Raw genomic sequence first — 16,779 nt, forward strand, 5'->3', positions numbered from 1 at the left:
GGCCCTAGGAGGAGGATGAGAGGAAATTTTAACCCCCTGCAGAACAGTAACCAGTGCATTGCCATTCATCAATGTGTTTCTCTTTCCCTCGAGGCATGCGCACAGCTCTATCTGCAGAAAAGGGACAGAATTCAATAACTTTATCAATACATGTGACATAAAAGTGTTTTTTAATGGCTTGCAATAATATGACAATAATTTTTAGTGTTGAGCATTTTCTATTATTAGTATAATAGTGTGTGTGTGCAAAATGTTTAATGTGATGCACCATTGTGCTGTTCCTTTGTGCTACGTGAACTAGTGTACTATGCTCTTTCTTGTACACTACTCCTTAAGTGATGCGGTATTGGAAGGTGTGGGCGTGGAGGATTCTTGAGAGGTTTCCTGAGGACTTAAGATTTCACTGGCTGCTGAGCTATATGTCTTGCAAGCACTGCTGATTCTGCCTGTGAGCCAGAAAGAGGCTGTATGTCTACAGCTGGGAGACTTGGCGCTGCTTCTTCTGAACCTTTTTCAGGAGAATATAAGAGCCAGCTGCTGTTTCTATGCTTCTGTCTGTATTATGTTTTTTGGGTTTTACCTTAGGTATTCTATTTGGGTTCAATGTCACTGATCATTCCTGTAAAGGAATCTCAGCTACTCTATGATATAGAGTGTGGATTCACCTGCTCAATATCTAGGTAAAGAATAGCTAGACCCAGGGATTGGACAAAGAAAACTTGTCACTTTATGTCGGCTCATTAGTATCATGTTCTGCCATGTGATTCTCATCTTTGGTGGATGGATTGACTATAACCTCTGTCAGGCTAAAGCTGAGGTTATAAACAAATAAACAAATTTATTTAACATGGACCAGGTAATTGAACGGTAGTCAGTATGAAACAATGTAACCTGACAACAAAAACACTTGTATTTCAATGTAACTAGAACCCTGAAAACAGTTGCTCACTTTTTACATGGCAAAATGCTATCATGGAATCAAATTGGCCCAGACCCTCTGCTGGCTATAACCCTGCTTTGCCATGTAAGAAGAACCTTGGCACTCATAACCATAGATAGGCATGCACTAGAAACTTCTAGGCACAGAACTGTCAGCCATGGCTTGGTTGGTAGCACCCTTGCCTCTGAGTTACTATGGTTGTGGGTTCAAGTCCCACTCCAGAGACTTGAGCACCAGAATCTAGGCTGACAGCCAGTGCAGTACTGAGGGAGTGCTGCACTGTTGGAGGTGCTGTCTTTTGGTTGCGACATTAAACTGCTCTCTCAGGTGGAAGGAGAAGATCCCATGGCACTATTTTGAAGAAGAGCAGGGGAGTTATCCCCAGTGTCCTAGCTGATATTTATCCCTCAGTCAACATCACTAAAACAGATTATCTGCTCCTTATTACATTGCTGTTTGTGGGAGAATTGCTGTGTGCAAATTGGCTGCTGCGTTTCCTACATTACAGCAGTGACTTCATTGGCTGTAAAGCACTTTGGGATGTCCTGAGGTTGTGAAAGGTGCTATATAAATGCAAGTCTTTCTTTTTTTTCTTTTAATGCAATCTTTGGCACTTTGAGACACTGAGGACTGAGATCGACAGAGTGCCCAATGCATGTTGTACTCGATAAAGCATCCCGAGAGCTCTTGTTGCACTTACACCTTGCGCACGTATTGTGCACTAGGTTTATTAAGGTTGCCAAAAATATTCAAATTAGGGCCAGGCCATTTTCCCATAGACTCTGCATTTCATTTTCCGTGAGGATTCTCCCAATCATCCGTTAATGCCATTTATCCAAAGTTTCAGTGGATCTTTCACCAGTTTTCAGCTCATTAGTATCATGTTCTGCCATGTGATTCTCATCTTTGGTAGATGGATTGAAGATAACCCCTATCAGGCTAAAGCTGAGGTTATAAACAAATAAACACATTTATTTAACATGGACCAGGTAAATGAATAGTAGTCAGTATGAAACAGTGTATCCAGACAATGATTGCGTGAATCCTCATGGAGTTTTAACCCCTTGTTTTGTGGCTACATGTTGTGTTGTCTGCCCTTTATGGCTCCTCTGTCAATTTCCCCCCTACAGTCTTTGCAAAAGTTGAAAACTTGAATTAACTAGTTTAGAACCTTTAGAAAAGCTATGGGCCTAGAAATTCAGTTGTTAGTGCCAGCCGCTAGCGCCTTAGGAGGAGGAGAAGTGGGACGCTAAGCGGCTAGCGCCCGGGCGTGGCGCGATCTGCGCCTCTCGTGAACTTCACTCAAGATTTAGCGGCAGCGAAAAACCGCAGTGCCCGCTCAGCTGCGCGCGCAGATCCTGACGTCATTTCATGGTGCAATGCCCTTGGTGCGCCCCGAACCGGAACTTCAGTGGCGCCGCCCTTCTGTGCGCCTGGCGCCCCCAGCGACTGGTAGAGGGGAACGGTTCCCAGTCGTTGCGGGGCGCGGGGGGCGCTTTTTAAAGGGGACTCCTCCTGCATTATAAGTGGCAGCCATTTTGTGCCAATCCTTCTGTGTGAGAGACGGATATTTGGAGAGAGACAAAGGGAGAGAGCTTTCTGCTTTGACTCAGCGCTCGCACAGGTACTTCTGGCTTCAAGCCAGAGCTTTGCACTTGGATTTAACTTTCAGTGCCATAGCCTTGAGTCGCCACATATAATGGGGGCTGCAATGGATGGAAACATTGGGCTTCTCCATTGCATTCAAAGGGCTCAGAGACGCTGTGAGAGAGTGCCAGTCATGGCCAGACGGAGAAGGGCCAACAGGCATTGACACAGGAGGCCTTACCCACCCAGGGTATATCGGCAGTAGTTCTCATATCTGAACATGTCTGAGGAGCAGTGTGTTCGGAGGCTGCGATTCAGAAGGGAGGTGGTCACTGAGATCTGCCAGCTGCTTCGCAGAGATCTGCAGCCACAGCTGAGGAGCAGGACGTCTCTGTCGGTGGCAGTGAAGGTGATGGTGGCTCTCAACTTCGATGCCACCGGCTCCTTCCAATCCGCTGCTGGGGACATTGCCAATATCTCCCAGTTTGCGGTACATTGCTGCATTTGCCAGGTGACCAATGCCCTTTTCAGAAGGAGGCGTCAGTACATCTCCTTCCCCATGACCCTGGACAAGCAGCAAGAGCGTGCAATGGGACTTGGAAGAATAGCGGCCTTCTCCATGGTCCTGGGCGTAGAACTGATGAACCAGCAATGGTCAGGTCTTGCTTCAGGGCTGCAGTCTGCAGGGCGTGCCAGCCAAACAAATCGACCCTCCTCCTTTAAGAGCTGACCGGCGCCAGCGTGTCTGCCTTCAATCAGCAACTCGCCGCACCTGCGCTGCGCCCGCCCTCGGTGTTAGTGCCTCGGCTCGCTGGCTTAGCGCCTAATGATAGTAATGCATTGCCTGCTTTAGCGCAGCAGCAACCTCTTGGGGCGATGCAACTCAATTTCGGCGAAGGTGGCGCTAAGTTGCGCCAGACGCTAAATTTAGCGAATGCCCGGCTGTAGCACCCCAAACATGGCGATACTGAATTTCTAGGCCATGATATTTTTATCTCCATTTATATAGCCACTTACCTTTAATCACCATTCTTCTTTCAATTTTTTCCTCTCATCCCATCCTAAGGTTCAGTTCCATATGTGCCAGCAACCCTCTGATAGCTGGCCCAAATGGACATTCTTCATGTATGAAACTAGATAAACATTGGGTGGCTATTTGACCACAACAACAACTTGCATATTACCATAGTAGGGGAAGGTGGTCAGGGAGAATCATTACTCATTACTCATCCCTCATCCTGCCCCAACATTCTCGTACCCACACTTTGCAGCAGGGATCTTTAAATAGTGATCAGGACTTGCTGATTTCCGTTGACCTAGGGATACTGAGACCAAACCATAGTGCCTAGCAACAATTCTATAATCACCTGAAAAATCAATTTGGGGCTGTTTAGAGTGTCAGTCAAGAAAATTGTGGAGCTTTTGTTGAGAGGCCTGGAAAATTAATTGTATAAAACTCTTTCAAAAGAATTTGTTAAGAAAGGACGCGAGACATGAATCATCAGAAACTCCAGATGGTTTCTCAACATAATGGGAGCAGGTAGGAGAAACATAGAAACATAGAAGATAGGAGCAGGAGTAGGCCATTCGGCCCCTCGAGCCTGTTCTGCCATTTAATGAGATCATGGCTGATCATCCAAATTCAGTACCCTGTCCCTGCTTTCTCTCCATATCCCGTGATCCCTTTAGCCTTAAGAAATATATCTAACTCCTTCTTGAATGTATTTAATGAATTGGCCTCAACTGCCTTGTGTGGTAGAGAATTCCACAGGTTCACCACTCTCTGGGTGAAGAACCTCCTGCCCATTCCCACCCGCCCCACCATCCCCAGAGCACAATTTGTGGGGCAAGATATGAGACCCAGGAACCCAGAGCCTGGGCTCTGATCCACATTGCAGCCTCTCCCCCCGTCACCCCGCACCCCCCACCACCATCCCACTTCCCCATCCTTTGCTGGGATCATGCTGCAGTTCCTCCCTCCCAACCCCCGCTGGAATTTCTATCTTACCCTTGCCATTTTTATTTAATACATTTTTTTCGCTCCTTTTAAACTCACTCCATGCTATTTGCTACTCCTCAATTTGGAGAAGGGGAAAATGGATTGTTTTCTAGCCTATTGCTAGCAGTAATACTAAAGCAACATACTGCAGATACTAGAAATCTGAAATAAAAACAGAAAATGCTGGCAATACTCAGCAGGTCAGGCAGCATCTGTGGAGAGAGAAACAAAGTTAATGATTTAGGATGATGCCCTTTCATCAGAACTGGAAAAAGTTAGAGATGATAAGAGATTAGCGTGCAAAATTAAGGCACATGGGATTGGGGGCAAGGTATTGACTTGGATAGAGAACTGGTTGGCAGATAGAAAGCAAAGAGTTGGAATAAACGTGTCGTTTTCCGAGTGGCAGGCAGTGACTAGTGGGGTACCGCAAGGATCGGTCCTAGGACCCCAGCTGTTCACAATATATATTAATGATCTGGACGAGGGAATTGGATGTAATATCTCCAAATTTGCAGACGACACAAAGCTGGGTGGGAGGGTATGCTGTGAGGAGGATGTCATGAAACTCCAGTACGATTTGGACAGGTTGGGTGATTGGGCAGAAACATGGCAAATGCACTATAATGTGGATAAATGTGAGGTTATCCACTTTGGTGGCAAAAACAGGAAGGCAGATTGTTATTTGAATGGCAATAGATTGGGAGAAGGGGAAGTGCAAAGAGACCTGGGTGTTCTTGTGCACCAGTCACTGAAGGTAAGCATGCAGGTGCAGCGGGCGGTTAAGAAGGCAAATGGTATGTTGGCCTTCGTAGCAAGAGGGTTCGAGTACAGGAACAAGGGTGTCTTGCTGCAGTTGTACAGGGCCTTGGTGAGACCGCACCTTGAGTATTGTGTGCAGTTTTGGTCGCCTTATCTGAGGAAGGATGTTCTTGCCATGGAAGGAATGCAGCGAAGATTCACCAGGCTGATACCTGGGTTAGCAGGAATGACGTATGAGGAGACATTGTGTCGATTGGGCTTATACTCACTGGAGTTTAGAAGATTGAGAGGGGATCTCATCGAAACCTATAAAATTCTGTCAGGCCTGGACAGACTAGATGCAGGAAGGATGTTCCCGATGGCCGGGGAGTCCAGAACCAGGGGTCATAGTCTAAGGATAAGGGGTAAGCCATTTAGGACTGAGATGAGGAGGAATTTCTTCACCCAGAGAGTGGTGAACCTGTGGAATTCTCTGCCACAGAGGGCGGTGGAGGCCAATTCATTAAATATATTCAAGAAGGAGTTGGATATATTTCTTAAGGCTAAAGGGATCAAGGGATATGGGGAGAAGGCAGGGACAGGGTACTGAATTTGGATGATCAGCCATGATCTCATTGAATGGCGGAGCAGGCTCGAGGGGCCGAATGGCCTACTCCTGCTCCTATCTTCTATGTTTCTATGTTTCTATGTAACAGGTTTTAAGCAAGTACAGAGGCAGGGAAAGGGGGGAGGGGAGGAAAGAACAAAAGGGAAGGTCTGTGATAGGGCGGAAGGCAGGAGTGATTAAATGACAAAAGGGATGATGGTGCGAGGCAAAAGGGGGTGTTAATGGGACAAGTAAAGAAACAAAAGATGGGTCTAGAGGAGGTGTAAATGGAAATAGCTGAATCATTACCAACAACTGCCATCCAAAAAAATGGGAGCGGCGGTTATGATCTGAAATTGTTGAACTCAATGTTGAGTCCAGAAGGCTGTAAAGTGCCTAATCAACAGATGAGGTGCTTTTCCTCAAGCTTCCGTTGAGCTTCATTAGAACAGTGTCGAGGTCAAGGACAGAGAGGTCAGATTGGGAGTGGGGCAGGGAATTAAAATGACAGGTGGCCAGAAGCTCAGGGTCATGCTTGCAGACTGAACGGAGGTGTTCCGCAAAGCGATCACCCAATTTGCGCTTGGTCTCCCCAATGTAGAGGAGACAGCATCGTGAGCAGCGAATACAGTGTACTAAATTGCAAGAAATACAAGTAAATCGCTGTTTCACCTGGAAGGAGTGTTTGGGGCCCTGGACAGTGGGAAGGGAGGAGGTAAAAGGGCAGGTGTTGCATCTCCTGCGCTTGCATGGGAAGGTGCCGTGGGAAGAGGAGGGGGTGATAGCACTGTGCTAGCACTATTCTTTAAACAAACTAGCTGTATGAGAAGAAGCTGGGATTTACTGATTTTATTCCTTATTTATCTGGAATCTGGTCAGTGCTTCACTATGGTCAAGATAGGGAACTGAATACATAAGGGAATCACATCATGCTTTCTAGTTTAGCTGGTCATTTATTAGTTTGGCAGTAAAGAACAATCAACACAAAATCCTTTTTAGCTATTTTAAAAATGTTACTTCATTTACCAAACATTTCCCACCACTGTCCTCCATGGATGAAGTGCTGACTTTTTAGTGTCTTTCAAAGCCTATTGATATTTTATGGATAAACTAACAACATGCACGTAGATGAGAAAGAAGGATGGACTTTGAGTTTTCTATGGGGGATGGATTGTTAAGTAATATCATCTTAAATAATATGGTGCCAAATTTTCCATTGTTTCATGATTGTCTCATGTAAAACAGAGAATAATTCTAATCTTTTTAATAGCAGAGAAATTTTAATTTACCACACTGATGTTTAAAGCATTTGCTGGTACTATGGAAACCAAAACTTGATCTTTAAACAATGATAAATTGCAAGAGTTTCCAGCTCATTCGTAGGAGATTCTTTAAGCATACTCCTCGCCATGCATTTTGTGCTCATTCAGAAGAAAAATAGGCTTTGCAGTGGCATGAAAAATAACCTGCCCTTTGTTTCTGATTAGCTTTCACTAGAAGCAGAGAGCCAGAGCTCAGTCCTTTTAATCTGAAATGCTGCTTTCTACATAATTTAATGACATGTTAGCAGTGCTCCTAACAATTACCACACAGTGGATTCAATGTTAATGTATTGTAAGTAGAGTATATATTTTATTCTACTTTATTGTGTTGGCATTGATGTGCTTTTTGTTAGCTTGTTCTATTTTTTGATTTTACTGAAATGCTATGGTAACCAGCTTCTTGACAAGGCATATATCAAAGGCAGAAAAAGGACACAAAATAAGACACAGTTAGATTCCAGGTGAAGGCAACGATTTATTCCATAAACTGACTGCTAACAATAATTAGTTTTGAAGTGATGCTTAATCTAGGAATTGTCTGTCAAAATAGTTTAATTTAGGTATGCATCTGCCAAGAAATACATTGCAAATTTAACTTTGATACATGTACATAATTTAATGGCCTTACAAAACGATGGGTCAGGATAATTTTGGTTGAGCTAATTGTATTGCTTATAGTGGAAAGGTTATTTGGGTGGTCACCCTATTTTTTTTACTTTGGCCCGTAATTTCCGATCCCTACGGGTGTGTACGAGGTGTGTACACACCCATAGGGACCTCGCAAGTGCCGGTTTCAGGCATGCGAAGCGCATGCGCTGAAAACCGGCATTTCCGATCTGTCAAGAATCCTCTTGACAGATCGAACACCTGCCCTGGAGAAGGGCCACTGCGGGTGGAGAGTACCACTTTCTGCAGAACCTCCGCCCGCTGAAATCCCTTAAAAATCTTGGGGGGAAAAACTGAGTCGCGCCCCTTTTGTGGCGCTAACTTCGCTGGGGCACTACCTTTAGCGCCCCAAAAAAATTAGCGCCCCCGCGGCCGAAATTTATCAGTAGCGCCCCAAGAGGGAAGCGGAGCGCTACTAGAAGCGCCCCATCTCCCTCTTGAGACGCTGCAAGGGAATATCACGGTGCTACGTGCCGCGGTACTGCAGGCCTTCCTCCTCTTCTTAAAGGCGACAGGCCTTGCGCAGCGCGACCCGGGGCCCAGCTGGGCCACTGGGGATTGGAGCGCCTGGCAAAACAACATCAGCAGCAAGGCCAAAAGAGAGGCTCATGCTAGAGTTAAGGCAGATGTCCAGCAGAGAATAAGGGAGATGAAGAACAACTGGTGGTCTCAAAAGTCCCAAGAAATACAATGTATGGCTGATACTGGGGACTCCAGAGGCTTCTTCAGTGACACCAAGGCAGTTTTCGGACCAAGCTACCGTGGCTTAAACCCCTTACGCTCTAAGGACGGTTTAACTCTGCTCAAGGACAAGGAGGCAATTGAACTAGATGGAGGGAGCATTTTCAAGAACTGCTAAACCGACACAGTAGCGTAGACCTGGAGTCTGTTGTGTCTGGGTATAATAAGATACAGACTGCAGCAGAAACGGTACAACAGGTGTTTACTCAACGTGGCTCACAGTTGAACTGACTGTGCAGATTACTACTCAGTGCTATATAAAGGTGTGGTCACTGCCGGTACTACAGTATACATGAGCTGTAAAAAGTAGTTCTCCCCCTTAAAGGTATATACATTACAATTCCTCCCCTTTTAGATTAACAGTATCATAACACTCATTTAACAATTAAATATCAAACTAATTACAATGAACACTTTTAACATGCAACATTAGCTGAAAATAGTCTATTTATATATTCAGTCTTTGGGGAGGCCTCCTGATCCTTTCTGGATAGCGCCTTTCCCGAGTGTCTTGCTCTTGGTGCGGAGGCGATTCTGGCCCCCTGTCGTCGGTTGGTTCATCAGCTTCCGATGCTACTGTTTCTGAGGTAGATGCGACCTGTACGTCGGGTTCATCACCAGGTACGTATGGGCGAGGCATGGGGTTGACTTGTTCCTGTGACTCTAGGATCTGGTCAGCATGGCGTCTCACAATGCTCTCCCCAACATCCACTGTGTACATTAGTGGGCCCTGCCATGTGCATATCGTTCCTGGCTGCCATTTTTCTGTTCGGTAGTCGCGGGCCAAGACTGGTTGCCCTACATTGAAGCTCCTTGTTGGCTTCTCATGGATGTGCTGGAATTGCTTACTCTCAACATCTCTTCGTACGTTTGGTCTGAGCAAATCCAGGCGAGATCTTAACCTTCGGTTAAAGAACATCATGGCTGGGGCCTGGTTGGTGACTGCATGTGTCGCATTCCGGTAGGCGAAAAGGAAATTGTCCACCTTGTGCTGCAGCGGAATGTTGTCATTGTACATAGCCTTTATTGCCTTCTTAAAGGTTTGTACGAACCTCTCAGCCAATCCATTTGTGGCTGGATGATACGGGGCGGATGTGTAATGCCTTACCCCATTCTTTTTCAAGAACCTCCGGAAATCTTCGGACACAAACTGTGGTCCGTTGTCGGAGCAAATCTGTTCTGGCAAGCCATTCCTGGCAAAAATGGTCCGTAGGACTGCAATAGTTTTCTCCGTGGTGGTGGAGGACATTTTGATGACCTCAGGCCATTTCGAGTGTGCATCCACGGCTACTAAAAACATTGAGTCCATGAATGGACCAGCAAAATCAATATGCACCCATTGCCATGGAGATGAGGGCCACTCCCATGGGTGTAGAGGGGCCTGTGGTGGTGCATTTTGGACTTTCTGGCATCCTGAGCATCACATGCCAGCCGAATTGGTAATGCTGAGTTGTAGTGGGCCAATACCTCTTTCGATGTGATTAGTGTTTTGCTCTTCTGGAAAGCTCGTCTACATTCGTCATTCCACTTCCATGGCACCCCAGTTTGCAGTAGGGTGTTCAGTGGGTGTAGTATTGTAGACAAATTTGGCAAGAACTTATGGTAATAGTTGACCAGCCCGAGGAACGACCTCAGTTGTGACACATTTTCCGGCGCTGGAGCCTTGACTACTGCCTCAGTCTTCTCTGGGGACTTATGTAACCCCTCTTTATCGATAACGTGGCCACAATACGAGATCTGTTTTCTAAAAAACTTGCATTTGGGGCGGTTAGCTCGGAGCCCATATTCCTGTAGTATCGTTACTATGTCTTCAAAACTCTTTTCCATTGGCTTCGTTGGGGTTACTAGATTTTGTAATAACCCATACGTCTTCGCACCCATTAAATTTAACAATACCAATGCTTTCTTGTCATCTGACACCTCATTTGCCTTGCAGTACACCTCTATCCGCTCGACATATGTAGTCCAATCTTCGACTTCATTGTCAAATGCGGCGATACTGCCACTCTTCGGCAATTTGGGTGTGGTTTAAAATGGCATCTCCCAGAGGCTTAAAATGGCATCTCCTGCGCTTTCCTTCCTCCCCCGCTGCTGCCAACGCCGCACTCGGCGGTCCTCGTGGCAATGGCGGCGCCTTGCGGGTTTCTGCGCGTCTCTCTCTCCCTCTCTCCGATGCTGCTCGGCCCCTGAACACCGGCTGCGCCCTGTGCGCTCTGCCCTCTCTCTCTCTCCCCCGTCGACGCTGCTCGGCCCTTTGCTGTGCCGCTCGGTCGGGCTCTAGCCCACCGCTGTCCGGGAAGGGTCTGCGCACTACCTGTTGCCAGCCCGTTTCGCTGGACCACCTCGACTGGAAAGCCAAGCCTGGCTCTCGACAGCTTCCCCCGCAATTCTCGAGTCTCTGCTGGATGACTGGGTGGTTACCCGTGGTCGACGCCCGAGTCTCTGGCCTTGACCTCCAATCCACTGATCTCCAGGAACGAATCCCCGGGAGGTGATGCAGAGTTGCAGGTAGGTTCAAACTTGCCTCGTCGTCAATGTTGTGTCTGGGTATAATAAGATACAGACTGCAGCAGAAACGGTACAACAGGTGTTTACTCAACGTGGCTCACAGTTGAACTGACTGTACAGATTACTACTCAATGCTATATACAGGTGTGGTCACTGCCGGTACTACAGTATACATGAGCTGTAAAAAGTAGTTCCCCCCCTTAAAGGTATATACATTACAGAGTCCATCAATCAATTACCGCAGAGACCAGAAAGGGAGGAAATGGGGGCACCCCCAAGCATTGTAGAAGTGCAGAATGCCATCAGATCCATGAAAAACAACAAAGCTGCTGGCTCAGATGGGATTCCAGCAGAAATCCTTAAAAAAGGTGGCCCTGAGCTCCTGACACACATACATGCCTTCCTCCTAAAAATATGGCAGCAGGAAGAAATTCCACAAGATCTCAGAGACGCTTTGATTGCTACTATCTTTAAAAAGGGGGAAAAGTCGGTGTGTGGTAACTACCGAGGTATCTCCCTTCTTTCTTCCACAGGAAAAGTGCTTGCCCGTGTCCTTGCTAACAGACTTTTGCCGTTATCTGAGGAGGTGCTTCTGGAGTCGCAGTGTGGTTTCCGACCATCCAGAGGAACAGCTGATATGATCTTCACAGCACGTCAATTACAGGAGAAATGCCGTGAACAAAAGCAACCACTGTTCATAACTTTCATAGACTTAACTAAAGCTTTTGACACCGTCCACCGCCAGACTTTATGGCATATCTTGTCTAAGCTTGGTTGCCCCGATAAATTCATCTTAGTTCTGAGGCTGCTAAATGACAACATGTCCGCAGCAGTTCTCAGCAACGGTTCTATTTCAGAGCCCTTTACAGTTGAGACAGGAGTAAAACAGGGCTGCATCATTGCTCCAACCCTTTTTGCAGTGTTCATCTCAGTTATCCTCCATCTCATCGGCAATGATCTGCCCACCGGAATTCAAATCCTTCACCGTACTGATGGCCGACTTTTCAATCTCAACAGGCTTAAGGCCAAGAGCAAAGTCTCCATCACTGCCATTATGGAGTTACAGTATGCAGATGATAACGCCATCACAGCTCTTTCCGAGCATGATCTACAAAACATCTTTAATGCTTTTTCCAGAGCCTACAAACTTCTGGGCCTCACCATGTATATAAAGAAAACCCAGGTGCTCCACCAGCCATCACCTAATCAGCTTGCAACTCCTCCCTCTATAAAGATTGATAATAACACCCTTGAAAATGTCAACACCTTTCCATATCTTGGTAGCCATTTATCCTCCAAAGCTGACATTGATTCTGAAATCCATCACCGCCTGAGTTGTGCAAGTGCAGCCTTTTCTAAACTGAGGAGGAGAGTCTTTGAAAATCATGACCTCCAAGTCCAAACTAAAATTCTTGTATACAAACCCATCATCCTTCCCACCCTTTTATATGGAGCTGAAACCTGGACTACGTACAGTAGACATCTCAAAGTCTTAGAGCAATACCACCAACGCTCTCTACGCAAAATCTTGAGGGTCAGCTGGGAGGACAAGCGTACCAACTGGAGTATACTTGAAGAGGCCAATATCTACAGCATCACTACGTTCATCATGCAGCATCAACTCCGATGGATTGGACATGTCATTCGCATGTTAGGCTCACGTCTCCCAAAACAGGTTCTGTACTCCCAGTTGACGGAAGGGCAGAGGTCTCCTGGTGGTCAAAAGAAGCGTTACAAAGATAACATCAAAGTAATCCTTAAAAAGTTCCATATCAATATTAATAACTGGGAGGAAATCGCACTGGACAGAGAGAATTGGAGAAAATGCATCCACAACGGTGCCGCACTACATGAAAAGAATCTCCAGCATGCCGCTGAGGATAAACGCCAGCGCCGTAAGGAGAGACAACAACTTAAGAAGACCCATACTCCAGTCACTACCAATAGTCTTATATGCCCACACTGTTGTAGAGTCTGTGGATCTCGGATTGGCCTCCACAGCCACCTGAAGACCCACAAGTAGATGACTGATGAAGGACATACCATACTCAAATTCGAGTGGTCGCCGATGATGATGACTGCAGGCCTTCCTCCTCTTCTTAAAGGGGACGGTCCTTGCGCAGCGCGACCCGGGGCCCAGCTGGGCCACTGGGGATCGGAGTGCTGGCAAAAGAGCCCGGCACTCAAGAGAAGTGCCGGGCTCATGAAGTGCAGCCGGCACTCCGTGGGGGGCGCTGCAGAGGAGGCAGGGGACGTCAACGGGGGCAGGTGCTGGCAGGCAGCCAGCAACAAAAATGGCCGCCCGGCACCTCAACCTTTAATTGGCACTGCCCTGGCCGCAGGTAGGCCTCCCTGACCCCGTCAGACATAGCGTCCGGTGGTAAGTCAGGGGGCGCTACCGAAGATCGCGGCTGGGGCGCGAGCGGGGTGCTGTGTATGGCAATGACGACATCGCTGGCGGCGCAGCGCCGTGGGGCGCTAACTGTTACCACCGCCGCTAATCTCCCACTGAATTTCGCCAGAGGCGCTGGCAGCACCACGCCCGGATGCTAGTTGCTTTGCGCCCATTAGCGCCCTCTTAGGGCTAACGGAGGCGCAAAGCAACCGAATTTACCCCCCTTTACGCCTGGTAAAAGCAGGCGTAAGGCCTGCTTTTACCAGCATAAGAGTTTAAAAATGTAAAAAAAATATTTATTTTCACTCATTTATAATTTTAAAGTACTTTTTAAAAAGTTAAGTTTATTTTTAGCCCCGTAAAAAATTTTAATTATTTTTTCAAAAAATTAAATTTTTGTTTAAAATATTTAATTTAATGTAATTTTAACTCATTTTAAAAACGTGATGGTTTTTTAAAAATGTATTTAGTATTTTGATGTCTTTTTTCAGTGACCCCCATTCATACTTTTAACAGGTCTCCCTGTCAAAAGTATGAAGGGGAATTCCCTTCTCCCATTGGCTGGCCTGGCCCACGTGATCCTAGGGATGCTTGCGAACCGCCTGCGCCCCTGGGATACCTGGGCCACTGCGCGCGCACCAGGAGAGGCCCAGGATCGGAAATGGCCGGACCTCGGGAGCCTTCAGGTGAGGGCATAGATTTTTTCCCAATTGGAGGCATCCACACGCAGAAAGCCTCCTATTGGGAAATATGGGTCATAATTACCATAAGGTCACAATTTCCTTTGCTTCTTTTTTCAGATCTGACCCATCACCAAGACTGCCTTCACCTCTAAAACATTGTCCACCTCCATCTCTACCTCCTATGCTTCTGCCACAGACCCTAATCTATACCTTTATCACCCCAAGGCTGAACTTCTCCAATGCTCTTCTTTCCAATCTCTCCACTTCCACCCTCCATAAATAGCAAGTCATTCAAAATAATGCAGTCTGTGGTCTCACTGGTGCTAAGGGCTGCATTACCACGATCCCTGTCTTTGCCACGGATCTTGCTCTCCATGCCGCTGAGAATTAATTTTAAGATTCTTATCTTCATCTTCAAATTCTATAATCGGTCACCTCTTCCTATCCTTCATAATCTCTCCTAACCAAAAAATTCTGCATGCACCTCCACTCCTTTGGCACTCTTCTTCTTAGGCAGTCCCTCGGAACTGAGGATGACTTGCTTCCACATTAAAAATGAGTTCTCAGGTGACTGATGAGTCCAATGCGGGACCTACAGTCTCTGTCACAGGTGGTTGAAGGGTGGGGTGCTTGGATTGACGTGCGCTCCTTGCGCTGCTTGCGCTTGGCTTCCGCTTGCTCCCGGCGAAGAGACTCGAGGTGTTCGGCGCCTTCCCGGATGCTTCTCCTCCATTTTGTGCAGTCTTGGGCCAGGGATTCCCAGGTGTCAGTGGGGATGTAGCACTTTTTCAAGGAGGCTTTGAGGGTGTCCTTGAAGCGTTTCTTCTGCCCACCTGGGGCTCTCTTGCTGTGTTGGAGCTTCGAGTAGAGCGCTTGTTTTGGGAGTCTCGTATTGGGCATGCGGACGATGTGATCCATCCATCGGAGCTGATCGAGCGTGGTCAAAGCTTCGATGCTGGGGATGTTGGCCTGAGCGAGAACACTGATGTTGGTACGCCTATCCAGCCAATGGATTTGCAGGATCTTGTGGAGGCAGCGTTTGTGGTACCTCTCCAGTGCTTTGAGGTGCCTGCTGTGCATGATCCATGTCTCTGAGGCATACAGAAGGGTGGGTATCACTGCTGCTCTGTAGACCATGAGCTTAGTGCCGGGTTTGAGGCCCTGGTCTTCAAACACTCTCTTCCTCAGGCGACCGAAGGCTGCACTGGCACACTGAAGGCGGTGTTGGACTTCGTCATCGACGTCTGCCCTTGTTGACAGTAGGCTCCCGAGGTATGGAAAGTGGTCCATGTTGTCCAAGGCCTTGTCGTGGATTTTGATAATCGGGGGGCAGTACTGTGTGGTGGGGGCAGGTTGGTAGCGGACCTTTGTCTTAAGGATGTTTAGTGTAAGGCCCATGGTCTCGTATGCTTCGGTGAAGGTGTTGACGATGGTTTGGAGTTCGACCTCCGAGTGAGTGCAGACGCAAGCATCATCTGCGTACTATAATTCAACGACAGAGGATGGGATGACCTTGGATCTGGACTGAAGGCGACAGAGGTTGAACAGTTTCCCGTTTGTTCTGTAAATTAGCTCCACTCCAGCGGGGCGCTTACTGAGGGTGAGATGGAGCATTGCAACAAGGAACATCGAGAAGAGCGTTGGTGCGATGACACAGCCTTGCTTGACCCTGGTCCGTACGTGAATTGGGTCTGTGGTGGAACCGTTGGTCAGGATCATGGCTTGCATGTCATCGTGAAGCAGGCGGAGGATGGTGACAAACTTTTGAGGGCAGCCGAATTTGAGGAGGACACTCCATAATCCCTCACGGTTGACAGTACTGTATATTTCTGCATGCACCTCCACTCCTTTGGCACTAGTCCGCCTCTTATTCCATGCTTCCTCTGCTCTAATGTCAGTGGTCACTCCTTCAGGCACTATGTCCCATCCTCTAGAACAGTGTTTCTAAACTGGGGGTCCATAGAGGCTTTCCAGGGGGTCCACATCTGGAGGTAATTTCAAGCCTGCACCTCTTTATAAAACCGACAAAGATTCTGTTCTTGTGAATTATTCTCAACGGCTGGGCTCACCTCCTCACAGAGGCCCGCAGCTCTCACTCACTTTGCAATGAGCGCCCCCTGCCGGTTGAGCCGATTCCTCTCCTGGTCCTCCTCCCGACACGGGATTAGAGCACCTGCAGGGCCCTTCAAACAAGTGCCTGAACGTGTTCGCGCAGACATGTACAATCCCAAGTGCAGCTGTTGCAGAACATGCCAGTGGGACAGTATGGCGGTGAGTCATGCTTCCAGCAGCATCCCAGCATGGGCTTGGGTGCTCGTGCCCTTACTCACTTTGGCCTAAAAATTGTCCAGCACTAAGTGGCTAATAGTGACCATCTGTTGCTGCGGAGTTCCCAGAATTGTTGTGAGAAGCTGGCACACCCATCTCACCGATTTCTGTCAGTAAATACCTTTTTTCTTAAAAGCATTATTAAAACACTCTTAACCTGCAGCACTTTCATATTATAAGTATTATATATTATTATAATTTAGATGGGGGGGGGGTGGTCTGTGATTACTAATCCATTTGAAAAGGTGTCCTTCAACCAAAA

Source organism: Somniosus microcephalus, chromosome 1 (genome assembly GCF_052327205.1).
Source record: "Somniosus microcephalus isolate GS21.2 chromosome 1, FLI_Smic_1.0, whole genome shotgun sequence".
NCBI classification, from domain to species: domain Eukaryota; kingdom Metazoa; phylum Chordata; class Chondrichthyes; order Squaliformes; family Somniosidae; genus Somniosus; species Somniosus microcephalus.